This window comes from Hyperolius riggenbachi, chromosome 2 (assembly GCF_040937935.1).
Source record: "Hyperolius riggenbachi isolate aHypRig1 chromosome 2, aHypRig1.pri, whole genome shotgun sequence".
NCBI classification, from domain to species: domain Eukaryota; kingdom Metazoa; phylum Chordata; class Amphibia; order Anura; family Hyperoliidae; genus Hyperolius; species Hyperolius riggenbachi.
In genome coordinates this window covers 563305261-563320868 of record NC_090647.1, presented here as the reverse complement: position 1 = coordinate 563320868, position 15608 = coordinate 563305261, and positions in this window count along the sequence as shown.

The following is a 15608-nucleotide window of genomic DNA, read 5'->3' as shown; positions in this document are numbered from 1 at the left end:
ATAATGCTTCACAATAATAACAGATGGTTACTCTCAATAAATGCAAGTTTCTTACCTATAACTGTCACATATGTCCCACTTCCATTGATCGGAGTGTAGCCTGGCATGGGCAGCACAGAGCAGATGTAGAGTCCGGTGTCATTAGCTGTGACAGAGGAGATGACCAGAGAGCTCTGTGTAACTAGCATGCTAGAAGAATTCTGCAGAGGTTTCATGGTTCCATTCACATACCAGGAGATTATTATATTATCAGTCTCCTTTCCCTTGCTGACATCACAGGTCATGCTGGCGGTGTCACCCTCATACAGATGCAGGGAAGGAGGATGCTGGGTAACCTGTGGTGCTCCTGGGGCAAAACACAAAAATTGCAGTCACTGACATGATATATATATATATGTGTGTTTTTATCTTTTCCTTTTCAAGTTTTTATTATTAAAATGTGCAATGACTGTGCAGCTACCACAAAATCAGCTGTATAAGGAATACAATAAACAATTGTCCCTGACTGTCCTCAGAGGAGCTCTGTAATGGTTGTATAGGGGTCCTGCATTGCACTTCATGAGCAATGCGTAAGACCAGTGGTGCTCGGATGTAGGTCGTGATCACGATTTGATTTCACGACCATTTTTACGCCATCCGCCTCGGGTATTCGTCGCCGTGTATCAATTTTCAATCACTAAAATCTGCTTCGGCAGACTGTGAATGCGTGCATTCGAACGCATTCACGCTCGTGAAAACGGCGCAGAAGCCGTGGTTAGCGGAAATGCGTAGAGATGGGCGGAAGTGACTTCCCTGGCCAATCAGAGGCCCGCAGCCAGGCCCTAGCAACCAATCATAGGAGGGGAGGCTATGCCCTCCCCTCTTGTATATAAAGCCTTCCCTCCTGTATATAAAGCGGTGGCCATGATGGAAAGCTCCGTCCTTGCTAGACTCTGGTACTAAGAGGATCATCTCCAGGCCATTGTTGCTTCAGCAAGAGCGTTTTCTGTGTCAAAACCCAGCGTTTTTACTGCTAACAGTGCTCTTATATTGTACTTGTAAGTTGTATTTAGGTAGCTAGCCAGTGAGTGATTACTTCAGTTAGCTGTAGTCAGTGTAGTCATAGTAGTGAGAGAGTGTACTGATTAGTGTGTTTAGTGCAGGCAGGCCTGTTCAGACTGATTGTACAGCACTTGTGCCAGTCATACACTTCAGTTACTACTTACAGACAGTCACACTGCCAGTGCTGTTCACAGTGGCGTACCTAGGCCATTTGACACCTGGTGCTGGGTATTATAAAACACCCCCCCCCCCCAAAAAAAGGACCGAGTGCGGCAAACTACGTGTGCCACGGCAGTTATAGGTGCCCCCAGTAATAGGTAATATAGTTGCCCTAGTATACTTGCCCCCAGTGTAGCTAGTATAGTTGCCCCAGTATAGCTTCCCCCAGTGTAGCTAGCGTAGTTGACCCCAGTGTAGTTATCATAGTTGCCCCCAGTGTAGCCAGCATAGTTGCCCCCATTAGCATAGTTGCCCCCAGTGTAGCCAGCATAGTTGCCCCCAGTGTAGCCAGCATAGTTGCCCCCTTTGTAGCCAGCATAGTTTCCCCCAGTGTAGTCAGCATAGTTGCCCCCTTTGTAGCCAGCATAGTTGCCCCCTTTGTAGCCAGCATAGTTGCCCCCAGTGTAGCCAGCATAGTTGCCCCCAGTGTAGCTAGCATAGTTGCCCCCTTTGTAGCCAGCATAGTTGCCCCCAGTGTAGCCAGCATAGTTGCCCCCCTTGTAGCCAGCATAGTTGCCCCCCTTGTAGCCAGCATAGTTGCCCCCCTTGTAGCCAGCATAGTTGCCCCCCTTGTAGCCAGCATAGTTGCCCCCCTTGTAGCCAGCATAGTTGCCCCCCTTGTAGCCAGCATAGTTGCCCCCCTTGTAGCCAGCATAGTTGCCCCCCTTGTAGCCAGCATAGTTGCCCCCCTTGTAGCCAGCATAGTTGCCCCCCTTGTAGCCAGCATAGTTGCCCCCTTTGTAGCCAGCATAGTTGCCTCCTTTGTAGCCAGCATAGTTGCCCCCTTTGTAGCCAGCATAGTTGCCCCCAGTGTAGCCAGCATAGTTGCCCCAGTGTAGCCAGCATAGTTGCCCCCAATGTAGCCAGCATAGTGGCCCCCATTTGCATAGTTGCCCCCAGTGTAGCCTTAATAGTTGCTCCAGGACAGGAAAAAACGCTAGGAGGGGCTTGAGGGCAGCGGCGGGGAGGGGGGCCAGAACACCCCCCCCCCCCCTCACCTGGGTCCCCTCCTTCTGCTCTCTCCCGTTCCAGAATAGCGGCAGCAAGGAGGCGCGGTGGGCGGGCGGAGGATTACTCACCTCACTTCCGCGTTCCAAGCGCTGGAATGCAGCGTCCTCTCCTCACAGGTCTCCGTCTTCAATGCCGCCCACTGTGCTTGAAGGAAGCACAGTGGGCGGCATTGCAGGCGGGGACCTGTGACGAGAGGACGCTGCGTTCCAGCACTTGGAACGCGGAAGTGAGGTGAGTAATCCTCCGCCCGCCCACCGCGCCTCCTTGCTGCCGCTATTCTGGAAGGGGAGAGAGCAGAAGGAGGGGACCCAGGTGAGGGAGGGGGGGGGAGTGTTCTGGCCCCCCTCCCCGCCGCTGCCCTCAAGCCCCTCCTTCTAGCGTTTCTTCCCCCTCCTTCCTGCTCTGCCGCTGTAGGGGCCAGGGGGGCTTGGCGACACCCCCTTGCCTGTCCATCACCCGGTGCGCTACGCCCCCCTGCGCCCAATGATAGGAACGCCACTGGCTGTTCATTCACTAAGTTTCGTGAGTGACATTGTACTGCTCACTGGTATTATTCAGCTCATTAGCCAGTGATTCCCTTCAGTTACGTTGTACTGTGCTCACCGCTCACTGGTATTATTCAGCTCATTAGCCAGTGATTCCCTTCAGTTATGCTGTACTGTTAAATGCTCACTGGTATTATTCAGTTCATTTGGCAGTGATTCCCTTCAGTTACATTGCACTGCTCACTGGTATTATTCAGCTCATTAGCCAGTAATTCCCTTCAGTTATGTTGTACTGTGCTCACTGCTCACTGGTATTAATCATCTCATTTGGCAGTGATACCCTTCAGTTACGTTGTACTGTGCTCACTGCTCACTGGTATTATTCAGTTCATTTGGCAGTGATTCCTTCAGTTACATTGCACTGCTCACTGGTATTATTCAGCTCATTAGCCAGTAATTCCCTTCAGTTATGTTGTACTGTGCTCACTGGTATTATTCAGCTCATTAGCCAGTGATACCCTTCAGTTACATTGTACTGTGCTCACTGCTCACTGGTATTATTCAGCTCATTTGCCAGTGATTCACTAGCAACATGTCTGGCAGGGTTCGTGGAGGTGTCAGGAAAGGGAGTTCCATTGCCTCAGCCACTTCTGGGACTGCTCCACGGCCAGGGAGAGGACGCCAAGCTGTACGGGGTCATGGTGCAGCAGAAAGGGCAGCACAGCCTGGGCCGAGACAGCTGACGCCGTTATCACAATATTTTAAAGTTTCTGGTCCCCGTGTGGTGGTTGAGCAGATAGAACCTGACATATTGATGGACTTCATGACTGCATCCCAGACCTCTGCTGTGAGCAACACACCAAGCAGCAGCAGCAGCAGCCAATGCCCCACGCTTGCTGTGACATCCACCCCAGCAGCCAGTAGTCAGCAGCCCTCCCAGGATGACAGCGTTCTGTCCCTCAGTCCGGCATCTGGGAACATTCTGATTGATAAAGCTCAGGACATACTGGGAACTGATATGGAGGCAATTGAGTTCGAGACAGAATTAAAACTGTTATTAGATGATGTTGATTAAGAGGGGTCTGTGTCCAGGGCCACAGTAAATTGAAGTCCCCGGTATGGAACATTTTCCAAGTGTCAATCCAGGGCAAAACCTATGCGTTCTGTAACTTGTGCAGGAGAAAATTGAGCCGAGGGAAAAACGTGTCCAAGATGGGTACCTCATCCCTCCAGGGCCACCTGAAGAGCTGCCACTGCCATCAGTATGCTGAGTTCAAGAGGAGGCAGACACTGCAAGCAGTGGGTGCTGAGAGCACAAGGCCCACCACCGCAGCAGCATCATCCCTCTCTCAGGGTTATGAATCCCCCGCCGCAGCAGCAGTACTAGCACGCAAGCGCTATTCCACCTCCAGTGCTCCCTCGGCTAGTCATGACACAGATATTGAGGCTGGCAGCCAGTCCACATCATTGTCCTCCTTTGTTTCCCCTGCAGCACAGCGTCATCAGACCCTGCTGAGCGACACCTTTCAGGGTCTGACCAAGCCTCTGCCTCGGAACAACAGGCGCATCCATAAATTAAATGGCTTTCTGGCCTGGGCCAGCTCTTTCCCTACTCTCACTAAGAGCTTTTGAATACATAAAATATCCATGAGAACCCTAGACCAAAATCTGCCAGTTCTGTCAGATTTCTACTATTGTAAGTGGGAGGCTACTGTATTACTGTTGTCGGGGGGCACAAGTGCTATTACTTTATCTGAGGGGAGCCCCAGAGAATGCCTAAAATGATGTTGGGGAAGGGCTGTTTGGGAACAAAAGTTACCTAAAACTCCTAAGGTGGGGGTCATCCAAGGCTGTGCTGTGATTTATAGTTATGTCCTTTAGTGTGGACTAGTTATTATAATGCTTCACAATAATAACAGATGGTTACTCTCAATAAATGCAAGTTTCTTACCTATAATTGTCACATATGTCCCACTTCCATTGATCGGAGTGAAGCCTGGCATGGGCAGCACAGAGCAGATGTAGAGTCCGGTGTCATTAGCTGTGACAGAGGAGATGACCAGAGAGCTCTGTGTAACTAGCATGCTAGAAGAATTCTGCAGAGGCCCCATGGTTCCATTCACATACCAGAAAATTCTTCTTCTATTTTTCTCATCCCCCTTGCTGACATCACAGGTCATGCTGACCATGTCACCCTCATACAGACGCAGGGAAGGAGGATGCTGGGTAACCTCTGGTGCACCTGGGGCGAAACACAAATTGCAGTCACTGACATGATATATATCTATATATATAATTCAGTAAGTGCCTCAACCGTCCAGCAAGAAGAAGAAGTACTTTGCATGAGAAAATGTATGCGTGCTCAAAGACCAAGTTTGAGGCCTCCTTTCCACGGACTGTTGAGCTGTGTGCTCAGCAAGCAGTTACCAGGCACAGGTAAGAAGTTATCAGGAAGCAACAAGCAGTTATCAGGCAGCAACAAGCAGTTACTAGGCAGCAGTGAGCAGTTACCAGGCAGCAGTGAGCAGTTACCAGGCAGCAGTGAGCAGTTACTAGGCAGCAGTGAGCAGTTACTAGGCAGCAGTGAGCAGTTGAGAGAGTTTGAGAGGCATTTCACTGCCTATTAACAGTCCGTGGAAAGGAGGCCTAACCCTAGCAAGTCTGGGTTTGCAAATCTGGCCTAATTGGCTATTCATAATTGAATAAGGGCCTCAACCTTCCAGCAAGAAGAAGAAGTACTTTGCATGAGAAAATTTATGCGTGCTCAAAGACCAAGTTTGATGCCTCCTTTCCACGGACTGTTGAGCTGTGTGCTCAGCAAGCAGCCAGTTACCAGGCACAAGTAAGAAGTTATCAGGCAGCAACAAGCAGTTATCAGGCAGCAGCAAGCAGTTACTAGGCAGTAGTGTTGGGCGAACAGTGTTCGCCACTGTTCGGGTTCTGCAGAACATCACCCTGTTCGGGTGATGTTCGAGTTCGGCCGAACACCTGACGGTGCTCGGCCAAACCGTTCGGCCATATGGCCGAACTAAGAGCGCATGGCCGAACGTTCCCCGAACGTTCGGCTAGCGCTGTGATTGGCCGAACGGGTCACGTGGTTCGGACCCGAACGCGCTCTGATTGGCCGAACTGTCACGTGGTTCGGGTAAATAAATACCCGAACCACGTCATATCTCCGCCATTTGTCTGTGGGTTTAGCTTTGGGTAGGCAGGCAGGGTAGTTCGCGCTCCAGCCACGCTAGCCAGGGTCCCCCCCAGTCATTGTGTGTCACTGCTGGGAACAGTAGTACACCGCTCGTTCAGCCACACTATATAGCATTCTGTGTACTGTTCTGTGTCTGCTGGGAACAGTAGTACACCGCTCGTTCAGCCACACTATATAGCATTCTGTGTACTGTTCTGTGTCTGCTGGGAACAGTAGTACACCGCTCGTTTAGCCACACTATATAGCATTCTGTGTACTGTTCTGTGTCTGCTGGGAACAGTAGTACACCGCTCGTTCAGCCACACTATATAGCATTCTGTGTACTGTTCTGTGTCTGCTGGGAACAGTGGTACACCGCTCGTTCAGCCACACTATATAGCATTCTGTGTACTGTTCTGTGTCTGCTGGGAACAGTGGTACACCGCTCGTTCAGCCACACTATATAGCATTCTGTGTACTGTTCTGTGTCTGCTGGGAACAGTAGTACACCGCTCGTTCAGCCACACTATATAGCATTCTGTGTACTGTTCTGTGTCTGCTGGGAACAGTAGTACACCGCTCGTTCAGCCACACTATATAGCATTCTGTGTACTGTTCTGTGTCTGCTGGGAACAGTAGTACACCGCTCGTTCAGCCACACTATATAGCATTCTGTGTACTGTTCTGTGTCTGCTGGGAACAGTAGTACACCGCTCGTTCAGCCACACTATATAGCATTCTGTGTACTGTTCTGTGTCTGCTGGGAACAGTGGTACACCGCTCGTTCAGCCACACTATATAGCATTCTGTGTACTGTTCTGTGTCTGCTGGGAACAGTGGTACACCGCTCGTTCAGCCACACTATATAGCATTCTGTGTACTGTTCTGTGTCTGCTGGGAACAGTAGTACACCGCTCGTTCAGCCACACTATATAGCATTCTGTGTACTGTTCTGTGTCTGCTGGGAACAGTAGTACACCGCTCGTTCAGCCACACTATATAGCATTCTGTGTACTGTTCTGTGTCTGCTGGGAACAGTAGTACACCGCTCGTTCAGCCACACTATATAGCATTCTGTGTACTGTTCTGTGTCTGCTGGGAATAGTGGTACACCGCTCGTTCAGCCACACTATATAGCATTCTGTGTACTGTTCTGTGTCTGCTGGGAACAGTAGTACACCGCTCGTTCAGCCACACTATATAGCATTCTGTGTACTGTTCTGTGTCTGCTGGGAATAGTGGTACACCGCTCGTTCAGCCACACTATATAGCATTCTGTGTACTGTTCTGTGTCTGCTGGGAATAGTGGTACACCGCTCGTTCAGCCACACTATATAGCATTCTGTGTACTGTTCTGTGTCTGCTGGGAACAGTGGTACACCGCTCGTTCAGCCACACTATATAGCATTCTGTGTACTGTTCTGTGTCTGCTGGGAACAGTAGTACACCGCTCGTTCAGCCACACTATATAGCATTCTGTGTACTGTTCTGTGTCTGCTGGGAATAGTGGTACACCGCTCACCCGTCACTGTATAGCATTGTGCTCTGTGTCGCTGCTGGGAATAGTGGTACACCGCTCACCCGTCACTGTATAGCATTGTGCTCTGTGTCGCTGCTGGGAATAGTGGTACTGTATAGCATTTCTGTACTGCCACTGTACTGCTGCCAGTCAGCGTGTACTGTAAGGATAAGTGAAATGAGGAAGAAATCCGGTGAAAGAGGGAGGGGCAAGGGAAGAGGTGTTTCCCCTGACGGTTCACGTACAGGCCACAGGGGAGCACCCAAGAAAACCCACTCAATACCGCCCATGTTGTCCAGGACAACAACCCTCACAAATCCAAAAGAACAGGACCAGATAATTACTTGGATGACCTCTCAAGCGTCCAGCAGTGGGTTAAGCAGCACCAGCACATCACGCACGAGGTCCGAGTCCTCAGCCAGTTACAAGGAGCCAGTGGGCACAAAGCTGACACAACCGGCAGCGACACCACGCACACAACTGCCAGATAACCAGTCCGATGAATTACCTCAGGACACAATGGGGTATTCGCAGGAGCTATTCCCAGCCCAACAAACTTCCACCTTTCAAAGGTCAATGGAGGAACAGCCAGAAATGTTGTGCCTGGATTCACAACCGTTAACTGTGGGAAATGCACCGCGCACTGAAATACAAGGCGAGTCCGAAGAGGACTCGGAAACCCAAATCCCAGAGCAATTTTGGCAGGAGGGGTTGCAATTGCAGGAGGTCGGCCGACAAGATCTGGAAGACGACGTTGGAGTGTGCTGCGCAGAGGTTGTTGTGGGGAGCTCTACTCCACGGCGGTGGCCCACAATGACATATGACGAGTTTGAGGAGATGGAAGAGGAGGGTATGGACAATGTGGACAGAGACCCAGATTTTGTTTGTGAACGAGAACATCGCCGTCGTAGCAGCAGCACAGATGAGTCTGTTGAAGAACACACTGCTGCACGAGTTCGCCTTGTGCCACAAGGTAGGCGGCGCGCAATTTCAGGCACCACAAGCGTGGAAGTTCAAGTGAGAGGCAAAAGAGGAGCAAACAGAAATCGCCAGCAAGGAGGCAGGTGCTCCAAAGTCTGGGCTTTCTTTGAAGACTGCACTGAGGATGTTACCATGGCGATTTGCAAGGTGTGCAAGACCCGCCTGAGCAGGGGGAAAAATATTAACAACCTCTCCACCACCAGCATGAGCCGTCACATGCTATCCAAACATCCCACTCTTTGGGCAAACGCGTCAGGACAGGGTACCAGAAACAACACTGCCTCCCTTGGGTTCACCAGACTCACCACCAGACCCGCCTCAGCAGCAGCAGTAGCCCAGCCATTGCGTGGTTCACAACATTCACAAACATCAGACGACGCTGACACTGTCACTTTCCGGAGTAGTGCTCTTGAGGTCTCCCAGTGTTCATCAAACACAACAACCAACAGCCCTTCCGTGTGCAGCGCTACGGTTCAGTTGTCTGTGTCGGAGATGTTTGAGCGCAAGAGGAAATTGCCAGCAAATGACCCCCGGGCCGTGGCAGTAACAGCCAGCATAGCCAAGCTTCTGGCCTGCGAAATGCTGCCATATCGATTGGTGGAGACAAACAGCTTCAAGGGCATGATGTCAGTGGCCATCCCACGTTACGTGGTTCCCAGCCGCTACCACTTTGCACGCTCTGCAGTGCCTGAGTTGCATGAGCACGTGGTCAGCAAAATAACCCGAAGCTTGAAGAATGCCGTTGCCTGCAAGGTTCACCTCACCACTGACACCTGGACGAGTGCGTTCGGCCAGGGTCGATACATCTCCCTTACCGCGCACTGGGTGAACCTTGTGGAGCCTGGCAGCGATTCCTCACCTGCTACGGCACGGGTGTTGCCCACGCCACAAACAGCTGCACCGCCGTCCCTCCCACTGGATAACAGCAGCACCTACCTCTCTGACTCCTTCTCCTCCAACGCATCTCAAAGCTGTACCTCATCCGGAAACGCTAACCCAGCAGCAGTAGGATCGTGGAAGCAGTGCAGCACAGCTGTTGGCATGCGTCAGCAAGCGTTGCTGAAGCTAATCTGCCTTGGGGATAAGCAGCACACAGGGGAGGAAATTTGGAGGGGAATAAAGGAACAGACGGATTTGTGGCTGGCACCGCTGGACCTGAAACCGGGCATGGTTGTGTGTGATAATGGGAGTAATCTCATTCGCGCTTTAAGGTTGGCTAAGCTGACACACATCCCTTGCCTGGCGCACGTGATGAACCTAGTAGTTCAGCGATTCCTGAGGACATACCCAGGCGTGCCCGATCTGCTGTTGAAGGTGCGTCGAGTGTCCAAACATTGTAGAAATTCCAGTACTGCTTCGGGGGCACTCGCCAAGATGCAGGAGCGCTTCAATCTCCCCCACCATCGCTTGCTGTGTGATGTCCCTACGCGCTGGAATTCTACGCTGCACATGCTAGCCCGCTTTTGCGAGCAGAAGAGTGCAGTGGTCCAGTACATGACGGCGCAGTACCGAGGCGCATCCGGCCAGCTGCCAAGCTTCTGTGGATCCGATTGGGCCAACATGTTGGACCTCTGCCAAGTCCTCCAAAATTTTGAGCAATCCACGTTGCTTGTGAGCAGTGACAACTCTTCAGTCAGCATTACCATACCACTGCTGTGTTTACTGAAGAGGTCGATGTTAAAAATCAAGGAAACAGCTGTCATGATGCAACTGGGGGAATCTGAAGGAGAAAACGATCAGCGTGATGGTACCAACATCAGGCCATCCGCCTCAGGGAACGCTGGCCCCAGCAGCTATGACGAAGAAGAGGAGGAGGAACAGCTGGAGTTGGAGCAGGAATTTCATGCCACCACTGACGAGGGCCAGAGCGGTGCACGTTGGACTTCCACAATTCAACGCGAATGGTCAGCAGAAGCAGACCAGGAGGAAGGTGACGACTATGATGCATCACAACAACTATCACAACGCTCACAAGAGGATGATGAGGATTCTGGTAGGACTCTGGCACACATGGCTCAATTCATGCTAGACTGCATTGAACGTGACCCACGCATTGTGCGCATTCTGGACAACACCAATTACTGGGTTTATACCCTTCTGGATCCACGGTACAAACACAATGTTCCAAAACTGCTTGAAGAAAGAGTCAGACAGGTCAAAATGGAAGAATACCAGCAGGCCCTTGTGGAGACTTTAGAGAGGAGATTGACATCCTCCCCCTCCTCTAGCCAGTTGTACGCAGACAGACTGACTTCCGCAAACCCAGGACGACCAGGAGGGCAGCAAACAACGCAAGCCGCAGCTAGTACCCAAAAGGGAATGGTATCGGCAGTGTCCTTGGAGTGGGAAAATTTTCTGACACCCATGCAGCCGCAGCCCACTGAACAGCAAGCGTGCAGATCCACCTCCAACACCGATCGCCTGGAGAAGATGGTCAAGGACTACATGTCAGATGGCGTAGCTGTGTCGAACCATCCATCTGCACCCTTCAACTATTGGGTATCGAAGCTAGACACCTGGCACGAACTGGCAATGTACGCAATAGAGGTGCTGGCTTGCCCGGCAGCCAGCGTTATGTCAGAACGCTGTTTCAGTGCTGCCGGAGGCATCGTCACAGATCGGCGTATCCGCCTCTCTACAGAAAATGCAGACCGTCTGACTCAAATTAAAATGAATCAATCCTGGATTGGAAATGACTACGCAACACTCCAGGACCCCAACCAAGTAACATGACCAATGAACATCTGGGATGGTGTTGCGTTTCCGGGCCCTGTTTATTGAACCTCTCATCTGTATTACATTTATGACTGCATGGCGGCAAAAAGCATTGCTGCTATATCCGCACGCTTTTTGTCCACATGCAAGGCCTGGGTTGTTGTGTCTCACAAAGCGTGGCCTTCTCCTCCTGCGCCTGCTCCTGTTCCATCACGTCTGCTGCTGCTGGGTTAGCGTTGCCGCGTGGTCCCTGTTTATTGAACCACTTATCTTTATTACATTTATGACTGCATGGCGGTACAAAGCATGCTATCCGCACGCTTCTTGCCCTCATGCAAGGCCTGGGTTGTTGTGTCTCACAAAGCGTGGCCTTCTCCTCCTGCGCCTGCTCCTGTTCCATCACGTCTGCTGCTGCTGGGTTAGCGTTGCCGCGTGGTCCCTGTTTATTGAACCACTTATCTTTATTACATTTATGACTGCATGGCGGTACAAAGCCTGCTATCCGCACGCTTCTTGCCCTCATGCAAGGCCTGGGTTGTTGTGTCTCACAAAGCGTGGCCTTCTCCTCCTGCGCCTCCCCCTGTTCCATCACGTCTGCTGCTGCTGGGTTAGCGTTGCCGCGTGGTCCCTGTTTATTGAACCACTTATCTTTATTACATTTATGACTGCATGGCGGTACAAAGCATGCTATCCGCACGCTTCTTGCCCTCATGCAAGGCCTGGGTTGTTGTGTCTCACAAAGCGTGGCCTTCTCCTCCTGCGCCTCCTCCTGTTCCATCACGTCTGCTGCTGCTGGGTTAGCGTTGCCGCGTGGTCCCTGTTTATTGAACCACTTATCTTTATTACATTTATGACTGCATGGCGGTACAAAGCATGCTATCCGCACGCTTCTTGCCCTCATGCAAGGCCTGGGTTGTTGTGTCTCACAAAGCGTGGCCTTCTCCTCCTGCGCCTGCTCCTGTTCCATCACGTCTGCTGCTGCTGGGTTAGCGTTGCCGCGTGGTCCCTGTTTATTGAACCACTTATCTTTATTACATTTATGACTGCATGGCGGTACAAAGCCTGCTATCCGCACGCTTCTTGCCCTCATGCAAGGCCGGGGTTGTTGTGTCTCACAAAGCGTGGCCTTCTTCTCCTCCTGCGCCACCCTCCTCCTGTTCCATCACGTGTGCTGCTGCTGGGTTAGCGTTACCGGTCCCTTTTCCTGGAACCTCTTATATGTATTACATTTATGACTGCATGCCGACAAAAAACATGTTACCTGTGCAAAGAAAACAGACATTTCCCGCATTTAAAAGACAGTTTTCCCTTTGAAACTTTAAAATCGATTTTTTCAAAAACTATAAGCTCTTTTTGCTAATTTTTTTTTCCTCTTGTACCCACTCCCAAGGTGCACATACCCTGTAAATTTGGGGTATGTAGCATGTAAGGAGGCTTTACAAACCACAAAAGTTCGGGTCCCCATTGACTTCCATTATGTTCGGAGTTCGGGTCGAACACCCGAACATCGCGGCCATGTTCGGCCTGTTCGGCCCGAACCCGAACATCTAGATGTTCGCCCAACACTACTAGGCAGCAGTGAGCAGTTAAGAGAGTTTGAGAGGCATTTCACTGCCTATCAACAGTCTGTGGAAAGGAGGCTTAACCCTAGCAAGTCTGGCTTTGCAAATCTGGCCTAATTGACTATTCATGAGGCAATGCTCATGCAAATATGCATTTGCTTTCGCATGTCAAACTATGCAGGGTCAAAAAACCAATACTGCAAAGCGGTCGTGGAGCAGTGCTTTTCAGCACTGCTAGATTTGGGCGCAGCGAGTGCCGCAATAGACTGTAATGGGAATCAGTCTATAGCGGCGCTCAGTGAGTAACGTCGGCGCCGTCAGAAGACGGAGCCGAAGTTGCTTAAAAAACACAATAATTCGACCTCCAGCAATCGCTGGAAGCCGAATTATATCATTCCCCCACTATCCATGGCGGCCTGGAGGGGAAATAGTAATTATATAATAGAGTAAGTGCCTCAACCTTCAAACAAGAAGAAGAAGTAGCGCCCTGCCCCCAGGGCCGGTCCAAGCAAGAAGAAGGGGCTGGTCCAAGCAAGAAGTAGTGTCATATCAAACCAAGGGCAAAGAGGGATAATTTGCATATTCAGTAGCAGTGCATTGTGGGTAACCACAAATGTTCACTTATAGCTGAATTATTGCAGATTTGCTTCTGTTTTAAGAAGGAAAATTACACCAAGCTTTGCTTTTTTTTAGTAGGAGGGCTTTTTGGTCTCTTTTATCATCCTACACATTCTTAGTAGTTTGGGTCACCCTGAGCTGCTTGGTTACTCTGTTGTACTGGTCCAAGCCCTATCTCATACAGCCGTATCAATCCCTGCCATGTACTGATGAGGACCAAAAGTCTGAAACAGGCTGTCTACATGTGGGTTTGATATGACTGTGTAAAATTTAAAGCTATATGCTTGCTATACACCAGTGGCTCTGGATGCTTGCCTGACTTACCAAGCAATGTACTGATGAGGACCAAAAGTCTGAAACAGGCTGTCACGTGTGGGTTTGATATGACTGTGTAAAACTTAAAGCTATAGGCTTGCTTGACTTATCAAGGGTGAAAAGGAATTATTTGCATATTTAGTAGCAGTGCATTGTGGGTAACCACAAATGTTCACTTATAGCTGAATTATTGCACATTTCCTTCTGTTTTAGGAAGGCAAATTACATCAAGCTTTGCTTTTTTTAGTAGGAGGTCTTTTTGGTCCCTTTTATCCCCCTATACATTCCGAGTGGTTTGGGTCACCCTGAGCTGCTTGGTTACTCTGTTGTACTGGTCCAAGCCCTATCTCATACAGCCATATCCATCCCTGCCATGTACTGATGAGGACCAAAAGTCTGAAACAGGCTGTCTACATGTAGGTTTGATATGACTGTGTAAAATGTAAAGCTATATGCTTGCTATACACCAGCAACTCTGGATGCTTGCTTGGCTTACCAAGGGGGAAAAGGGGTAATTTGCATATTTAGTAGCAGTGCATTGTGGGTAACCACAAATGTTCACTTAAAGCTGAATTATTGCAGATTTCCTTCTGTTTTAAAAAGGCAAATTACACCAATACAGTGTGCGGCATTGCAGGAAGTGATGACAGTGGAACGCACGATGGAACACGGAAGAGGTGAGTCATCCCCGCCCGCTGCCTCTTACTAATAGTGGCGGCTGCTACTGTGCTTAAGCAGGAGAGGGAGTGCACATGGGGGACCCAGGTGAGGGGGGGGGGGGGGGGTTTCCTGCTGAGCTTAAGCCTCAGAGGGAGTGCACATGGGGGACCCAGGTGAGGGGGGGTCCAACCCCCCTCCCTGCCGCTGTGCCCAATACCCCCTTCCTGCCCTCTACCCTCTTATGCGGCGTATGCTATGCCGCGGGTCGGCTAGTATATCATAATAGTCATAGTAGTGAGAGAGTGTACTGATTAGTGTGTTTAGTGCAGGCAGGCAGGTTCAGACTGATTGTACTACACTTGTGCCATACACTTCAGTTACTACTTACAGACAGTCACACTGCCAGTGCTGTTCATTCACTAAGTTTTGTGAGTGACATTGTACTGCTCACTGCTCACTGCTCACTGGTATTATTCAGCTCATTAGCCAGTGATTCCCTTCAGTTACGTTGTACTGTGCTCACTGCTCACTGGTATTATTTATCTCATTAGCCAGTGATTCCCTTCAGTTACGTTGTACTGTGCTCACTGGTATTATTCAGCTCATTAACCAGTGATACCCCTCAGTTACGTTGTACTGTGCTCACTGCTCACTGGTATTATTCAGCTCATTTGCCAGTGATTCATTAGCAAAATGTCTGGCAGGGTTCGTGGAGTTGTCAGGAAAGGGAGTTCCATTGCCTCAGCCACTTCTGTGACTGCTCCACGGCCAGGGAGAGGACGCCCAGCTGTACGGGGTCATGGTGCAGCAGAAAGGGCAGCACAGCCTGGGCCGAGACAGCTGACGCCGTTATCACAATATTTTAAAGTTTCTGGTCCCTGTTAGAGATGGCCCGAATGGTTCGCCCGCGAACGGTTCCAGGCGAACTTTAGGTGGTTCGCGATCACCGGCGAATGCGAACTTTTGTGAAAGTTTGATTCGCCCCCATAATGCTCCATTAACCATTAACAACAACTTTGACCCTCTACATCACAGTCAGCAGGCACATTGTCGCCAATCAGACTACACTCACTCCTTGAGCCCCACCCCCCTTTATAAGAGGCAAGGTTCTCTTGACATTTTACTCACTCGTCTACCTACAGTAATTAGTTAGGGACAGCTGCTGACAGACTCTGCTAGGGAAAGCCTAGTTAGGCTCTTGTAGACTTGTTAGCTTGCTCCTGGCTGATTGTTGTAATGATCTGCTCAGCTGCCTGTGCAGGCAGGCAGCTTTTTGACCATTGTTTAGGTTTGCATGC